A 9,082-nucleotide genomic window follows, 5' to 3' on the forward strand; every position below is an offset into this window, starting at 1 on the left:
ATGTATATATAATTATATATATATATATATATATATATATATAATATATTATATATAGTATATACAATATTATATATATATAATATATATATATATATATATATATATATATATATAAATATATGTATATATATACAACGTCATATGTGTATATATATTGATGATATATACATTATATATATATATATATATATATTATATATATATATATATATATATTAAGTGTATTTATATGATCTATACATATGTGCGTAAGAACAGGGGTCAGGAGAACAACTGATTATTTCTCATATAGCTATATAAATACACACACACACACACACACACACACACACACACACACACACACACATCACACAACACACATATATATATATATATATATATATATATATATATATATATATATATATATATATATATATATGATATATATAATATATATATATATATATATATTATATATATCTTATATATATATATATATATATATATATATATGCATATATATGTTCTTTTATATATTATATAATATATATATTTATAATATATATATATAATATATATATACATATACACATATATATATACATATGTATATACATGAACACATATGTGTGAGGGCTTCATGCTCAGTGTGATGTGAAGCTATATAAAACACACACACACACACACACATATATATATGTGTGTGTATTTGTATATATATGTATATATATATATATATATATATATATATATATATATATATATATATATATATATATATATATATACATACACATATATATATACATATATATGAAGCACCCACACATATGCACACATGTGTGGGTGCTTAATCCTCACCTTTGCGTAAGCCTCTCCTACCAGTTCACATCTTCTCTGTCATCGAGACTCCTGCAATGCCTCCTTATGGCCACCCTTGGATACTTGGCACCTTGTAGTCCCAGGCTAAACTGTAGGGGATTTCGAAGCAGCAGGAGGCCTCAGAGTACAGAGCCATGGCCCACCGGCTTGTGAATACACCCTAGCTCTGTACCAACTTTTGCCCTTTAGCCACCCTGAGTTTAATGGGTGGCTCAGGGGACGCAGATAACTCACCGGCAACAACTGAAATAAATGGATATGCTGTCCCTCCCATCCAGCAAGCAAGGCGGGCTGTGGATCCAGTTGGGAGGGAAAATGTTGGGGCGCAGGATGGGAATGGGAGTTACGCCTGCGCCCCAGCAACCCACTATGAAGCTTGTGGGACAAAGCCTTACGGAACCCCAGTCTCCACAGTCTGCTGACCCCCTTTATTTGGGGCAGCGTGGTGGCAGAGGTGGCATACACTCTAAGCAACTGCCTGAGGCTTAATAGCAATTCGGGTAGTGCTTGGAACACCCGGTCCTTGTGGCTGGACGAGTGGTTACCTCTACGATTAAGGGAATTGGAGTGGTTGGGAGTTGAGGTGGCTGCCCTCTCGGTAGTTGAGGTAACACCGGTTGATGAGCGTATTATGGCATTGAGACTGAAGCATATTTTTGGCTTCATGTCTCTTATTGCTGTGTACACTCTTACCGATGTTTGCAAACTTGATGTGAAAAAGGCAGTCTATGCCAAACTCGCATCTGTGGCAGACAATTGCCCCTGGTGAGATATTTGCATTGTTCTGGTTAACTTCAGTGCGGTATCCAGGTGTGATCGAGCTGGCTATGAGATGTCTGTTATTCCCAATGGCTCGGGAGCCATTGTTCTGAGCGACTTCAATGTGGTATCTAGCTGTGATCGAGCTGCCTATGAGATGTCTATGGGCCCCCTTGGCTCGGGAGCTGATCCCAGCAGCAAGAACAGCCTCCTTCTCTGGAACTTTGCTAGGTCCCAGAGAATGAGGATCTCTGGCTCCTGGTATCAACACTCCAACCTGCATCACTGAACATGGTATAGTGATATGGGTACTGTGGCCAAGGAGATCGACCACATTCTTGTTAGCATGCGATGGAGGATCCTCCAGAATTGCAGGGATTACCAGAGTGCCTAATTCTGTGGCACTCACCATAGGCTTGTACTGGCTACCCTACAGGTCCACTTCAAAACTTGTCCCTCAAGTGGCCAGACTGAGGGAGGAGGAGTGTGCCCATGGGTTCACCACAGCAGTCTCGGATCGATTTACAGAACTTGAAAACCTGGCAGACCCAGTTACTCTGTGGAGTCCTAAAAGTGTGGATCATAGGAAGCAGCACGTGAGTCCATTGGTGTATGCCCGAGGGCAAGGCAAAATTTCATCTCCCTGGAGACATTGGGGCCACTGAAGTGTGTTGCATGGCTTGGCTGAATGTGTCACTCTTGGGTGCGTAGGGCTTGGATACTGCTGAGAAGAATCAGTTTATCAGGAATCTTGCTGAGGAGGTTGAAAGCCATTTCTTGGTAAATGACCTTCGCCTGTCTACCAAGCCCTGAAAAAGCTGAACTTTAAGCCCTCCTCACAGCAGTTGTACCAGGTAGAACCTCCAACAGTTAACTTGGATGCAAGTATTATCAGAATACCTGTGCCGGACTCACCCATCAGTGAGGAAATTCCTACCCTAATGGAGGTTAGGATGGTGATTTCCAAGCTGAAGTGTGGGAAAGCTGCAGCCATATGTGATATCCCTTCTGAATTGCACAGGGTTTGCATACAGTTTTGATTGCTATCTGGTAGTCTGGTACCTTTCCCCCTAACCTGTTGAGGGGCGTGGTCATCCCTTTCTGGAAGGGGAAAGGGGAAAGGGTAGGAACTGTACTACATTACACTGCTCAGTATACCAGGCATAGTTTTCGCCCACATTCTTCTGAAACGGATCCACGACCACCAGAGACTGGAGCATTCTGGATTCACTCCTAGCAAGTCCACAATAGACTGTGGAATGCTGTCGTGAGTTCGGTCGTGGGTTGCTTGCAGCCTACATCGACTCAAGAAGGCATTTGACTAGGTGCATCGAGAATTGCTATGGGAGATTCTGAGACTCAGGGGAATTCCGACACAGATTATTGGCCTAATAGCAAGCCTATACTGAAAGTGTTGTAAAGTGTGGTGGGGCCTGTCAAACTTCCTCCCTGTTAATTCAGGCGTGAGGCAAGGCTGTGTCCTTGCACCAACACTTCTCAATACCTGATGCATTTAGCAATACGGTGAAGCCCTTGGGCCTAAAGGGCTCCTAGACCAAGACCAAGATTTAGGACTTTGGGGGCCTGTTAGGGGAACCTGTTCAGTCGATACATGCTTGGGGTGAGGACGCTGAAGTCACAGAGAGCTTTGTATACCTTGGTAGCATAGTCCATATCTCTGGGCTGTCAGACCATGAAGTCACTAGACAGATTGGTCTGGCAATAGGAGCCATGAACTCGATCAACAAGAGTGGTTAGAGATGTCGGTACCTATGCAGAAGGACCAAGATACATGTCTTCAAGGCATTGCCAGGTTTGCTGTATGGAAGCAAAACCTTTGCCTTTGAGTCTCGTCTTGATGCCTTTTGTAACAAGTCTCTTTGCTGGATCATGAGGTACAGTTGGCAGGACCATGTGTCTAACCGACGGCTAAACCATGAGACTGGCATGGGACCTGTTACTTGCATAATCCAGGATCACCAACTCAGGCTCTATGGGCACCTAGCTAGCTTCCCTGTGGATGACCCTGCCCATCAGGTTGTCTCTTTTCAAAACAATCCTGGAGGAGGCTTGACAAGGCTTGTTGCGAGGAATTAGAGATGGGCCGAGGGCCTGCCTGGAGACTCGTCATGAGGGACCCTGGTGGCTGGAAACGAAGGTTGGATGCGGCCATGCGCCCCTGTCGGCGTTAGCCCCTTTATGATGATGATGATGATGTACACATACATACATAGATGCATATATATATATCTTCTTCTTCTTTTAACGGTAGGTTCATGTCTGAGCCGCCGTGGTCACAGCATGATACTTAATTGTAGTTTTCATGTTGTGATGCTCTTGGAGTGAGTACGTGGTAGGGTCCCCAGTTCCTTTCCACGGAGAGTGCCGGTGTTACCCTTTTAGGTAATCATTCTCTCTATTTTACACACACACACACTCACACCAACACGCACACACACACACACACACACACACACACACACACACACACACACACACATATATATATTATATATATATATATATATATATATATATATATATATATATATATATATATATATATATATATATATATATATATGTACACTTTAAGGTCAGGCGGACTATTATTTTGTCTAGTATTGTGTATATTTGTATGTATGTATCTATAAATGTATATATATCGGCGTTAGCTTTCCTCAGCCTAAGGTTTATCTAATTGCTGGTATGTGTGTGTGTGTGTGTGTGTGTGTGCATATGTGTGGTGTGTGCTTCGAGACATTCATGGTCGTACCTTCGTAGCCGGTGAGCTTCCGAGTACAGTCTTCTAACTGATACCGTGAACGAGAACATTTTGTGTGTGGTAATGTGTATGTATTTGGTATTTCCGTGTTTAAGAAAGTATTCTGCTTGATTAAAGCTGCCTTGTGTTTATGGCACCCCAAGTGTTGCTACATCACCTTACTTATATGTACCAATATCTCCAAATGCTCTTGTTGATCGAGTTCATGGCTCCATCTGCCTGACCAATCCGTCTACTGACTTCTTGGTCTGACAGCCCAGAGATATGGACTACACCACATGTATCAACTGAACAGGTTCCCCTAACAGGTCTTGGCCTAGGAGACCTCTAGGCCCAAGGGCTTCGCCTTATTGCTAAATGAACTGCCACCAGGGATTCCAGAGACTCAGATAGGATAGCAACATCAAGGTCTGAGACCTTGATATTGCCCAGTGTTGCTCCACACTGATCTTGGATAGTAGCTCTGCCCATTATTCAGTCCATGCAGCCTTGCCTCACTTCTGAATTAACAGGGAAGAAGTTCAACATCACTTTCAGTACCGGTATATAGGCTTGCTATTAGGCCAATAATCCGTGTCAGAATTCTCAGAAGTCTCAGAATCTATAGCAATTCTTGATGCACCAGGTCAAATGCCTTCTTGAGGTCGATGTAGACGGTGAGCAACCCATGACCAGACTCATGATGGCATTCCACAGTTACTCGAAGTGATAGGATACAGTCTATTGTAGACTTGCCAGGAGTGAATCCAGATTGCTCTGGTCTCTGGTGCCTTAGTAATGGTCGCAGATCTGTTTCAGAAGAATGTGGGCAAAAACCTTGCCTGGTATACTGAGCAGTGAAATGCCACTGTAGTTGCTACAGTCCCAATGATTTCCTTTCCCCTTCCAGAGAGTGATGACTATGCCCCTCAACAGGTCAGGGGGAATGGTACCAGACAGCCAGATAGCAGTCAAGACTGTATGCAAGCTCTGTGCCATAGGTTCACGCCCAGCCCTTAGCAGTTCAGTTCAGGGATGTCATATATGCCCACTGCTTTCCCACTCTTCAGCTTAGAAATTGCCATCCTTACCTCAGTTAGAGTAGGAGGTTCCTCGCTGATGGGTGGGTCCAGCATAGGTATTGTGGTACCAGTTTTATCTAAGCTAACTGTTGGAGGGTCTACCTGGCTGCTCAAAATACTAAGCCCAACATTCATGAACTCAAATCTGAGATGATCTGTCCACTCTCTTAGCGACTGCAGTCATCTGTGAGGAGGGCTAAGAGTTCAGTTTTCTTAGGACTTGGTAGGCAGGGCAAAGGTCATTTATCAAGAAATGACCCTCAACCTCCTCAGCAAGAATCCTGATGAACTGTTCCTTGTCCCTTCTCAGCAGTGCAAGAGCACATCGGCGCGAGTCCTGATTGCCATTCAGCCGAGCCATGCGACATGCTTCAGTGGCCTCCAATGTCTCCAGTGAGATGAAATTCTGCCTTGCCCTAAGGCGTATGCCAATGGACTCCTGCACTGCTTCGAGTGTTTCGCGCTTGAAGAACTCCCACAGAGCAACTGGGTCCATCAGGTTTTCAAGCTCTGTGAATCGATCAGAGACTGCCATGGCAAACCCACGGGTACACTCCTCCCTCCACTGGAGGGATAAAGAGCTTTGAAGTGGACCCGTAGGGTAGCCACTACCAGCCTATGGTGAGTGACACAGAACTCGGCACTACAGTAAACCTGTAATTCTGAAGGATCCTCCTTTGAATGTAGACAATCTCCTTGGCCATACCATGTATTGCTATACTATGTCCAGCAATGCAGGTTGGATTGCTGATACCAGGAGCCGGTAATCCTCAATCTCTGGGACCTAGCAAAGTTCTGGGGAAGGATGCTGTTCTTGCTGCTGGGATCAGCTCCCGAGCCAAGGGGGCACACAGACATCTCATAGGCAGCTCGATCACAGCTGGATACCACATTGAAGTCGCTCAGAACAATGTGAATAAAAGGAGGTAATTGTCTGCCACAGATGTGAGTTTGGCATAAAACATTTCTTTCACACTGAGTTTGCAAACATCAGCATGAGCGTACACAGCAATAAGAAAGACAAAGCCAAAAGCATGCTTCAGTCTTAGTGCCATAATTCGCTCCTCAACCAGTGTTACCTCAACTCCCAACTGCTCCAACTCCCTCAATAGCAGAGCTTAACCGCTCGTCCTGCAGTAGGGACTGAATGTTCCAAGTGCCAACCCAGATAGTTCACCTAAGCATAAGCCTCGGGCGGTCGCTCTGCCCCCCCACTGATGCTGCCCCAAATAAAGGAGGGCAGCAGGCTGTGGGGCCCAATGTCCGCCTCTGGGTTCCCTTGGGCTTTGGCCTAATACTGGGTTGGCACCTGCCAGGGTATAGGGGAGACAAGTAACTCTCGTTCCCACCCTGCGCCCCAATATTTGCCCCCCAACAGGCAAGCCTTGCTTGTTGGGTGGGAGGGACAGCACCCCTCTCCACATCATATCTATTTATTAAGGTCGCTACCGGTGAGTTATTTGGGGGGAGGAGGGATGGCAAGGACCACCTCCCCCGAAGCCACCCATTTAACCCAGAGTGGCCGAGGAGCAGGAGTTGGTACAGAGCCAGGGTCTGTCCATACGCTGGTGGGCCATGGCTCTGTACCTCTGGGGCCTCCTGCTGCTCCGAGATCCCCACAAGGTGCCCAGTTTCCATGGGTGACCACAGGGAGGCACTACATAGGTCTCGATGACAGAGAAGTTTGTGAACTGGCAGGGGAGGCTTATGCAGAGCTGCTCTCTTTTTTTTCGCACTAGGCTAGCCAGCGTGGCAACTGCAAGCCAGAAAGCATACAAGCACTTAACACTATCTAGGCATCAAGGCTACCACACCATCGCTTCACATCACCCTGAGCAAGGTGCATATGTATATATAATAATAATCGGTTTATTGATTTTCAGACAGCCAGAGGCTAAAAATATACATAGAAATACAAGTAAAGAGACAAACTATATATACATAAACATATAAACAACACACAACAAAGTAAACTAACAATCTATAACAATAGAATAAACAGATAAACAAAAGCCAAGTACAAAATCAGGTGTGCTAGGATTTGAACTAGTAAATATGGACTAGTCTTCGTTGATGAGTCGGATTAGAGTGGGTACTGTGCTCCGGTGGTAGCGGTCAGTGCGGGCCCTGATGGGCACCAGTTTGTTGGCGGCGTGTAGGACCCGGCGAGGCAGCGGCGCGTCGGGGGGCAGCAGGTCATGGTGGCGTGGATGGCACAGCAATTTTAGACCAAAATGCTACAGTGAGGTGTAGTGAGTGGCGAGGGAGGTGAGGCCTAGAGCAGCCATGCCGAGAATGATCTTGGCTGCCCTTTTCTGCATCCTCTTAAGTTGTAGCAACTGGGTGGCGGTAAGGGAGGGGGACCAGGCAGGGGAGGCATAGGTCAATTTAGGCAGGATGAATAGCCTGTAGATATTCTGAAGCTCAGGGAGTGGAACGCCAAGGGACTTGAGGCGACGCAGCATGTGAAGCCTGTACAAGGCAGACCTCATGATGTCTCTGACGTGCTGCGTCCAGGAGAGCTTATCGTCGATGGTGACGCCGAGCAGCTTGGTGGAACGGACATTGTCGAGCAGGTGGTTGTCCAACGTGAGGATGGGCGAGGGGGCGGGGTTGGTGAAGAAGTCGAACTGCATCACAACTGACTTCTGGCGATTTATGGTGACGTGATTTGCGGTGGTCCAGGAGAGGAGGTTGTCGAGGGTGCGCTGGATGGCGGAGTGGTCAGGACAGGAACTATCAAAGGCGGCGGCGATGGCTGAGTCGTCCACGTATATCCAACGATGCTCAGTATCAAGGAGAGCGTCGTTAATCACGACTAGGAAGCACAGGGGGCCCGCACGTGAGTGGCAGAAGGCTGGAAACTTGACCCTGCACGCGCAAGGCCTGTTGCCTGTTGGAGAGAAAGTCTGCCAGCCAGGGGATGAGGCACTCCCTGATGCCCGTGGAAGCTGCTGCTTTTGAGATGACCGTAGTGTGGTCCACCAGGTCGAAAGCTTTCTTGAAATCTATGAAGATGCTGGTGACGGAGGATTTGCGCTTGTCGAGGTGGGCATGGACGAAGTCGAGGAAGCTGACGAGGCAGTGTGTGGTGGAAGAGGAGCGCATGTTGCCAAACTGCCGAGTGTCAACGCTAGGCGCGAGGTCCTGGTAAGCCCAGTCAGCGACAAAGCTTTCACACAGCAGGCTGGGCAACGGAGTTATGGCGATGGGTCATAGTTCACCGAATGAGGCGGGGCTTGGGGTTTTCCTGATGGCGGTGACATATGCGGTCTTACATTGTGATGGGCACTTAGACTGTTGCAATGAGGCGTTTATTATGGAAGTAAGAGGAGTGGCAAGTTCCATTGCGAACTCCTTGATGAGGCATATTGGCAGGTCAAGGGGGGTGGTGGCTCTCTTGACGCGGATTTTCCCCAGCTTCTGAAGCACCTGGGACTGACTGACTGTGGGAGCAAGTGAGCGGGCCGGCAGGTAGGCGGGGAGGCGGTTGGTGTCCAGGGGGGGTAGCTGCTGACAAAATGAGGCGAAGTGGTCATTGAGAGCCTCTGCTGCTTCACTGGGGCTAAGGTTACTGGTGCATGGAAACGTGCACGGCCGATTTGCA

Source organism: Penaeus monodon, chromosome 36 (genome assembly GCF_015228065.2).
Source record: "Penaeus monodon isolate SGIC_2016 chromosome 36, NSTDA_Pmon_1, whole genome shotgun sequence".
In the NCBI taxonomy this organism is placed as follows: Eukaryota; Metazoa; Arthropoda; class Malacostraca; order Decapoda; family Penaeidae; genus Penaeus; species Penaeus monodon.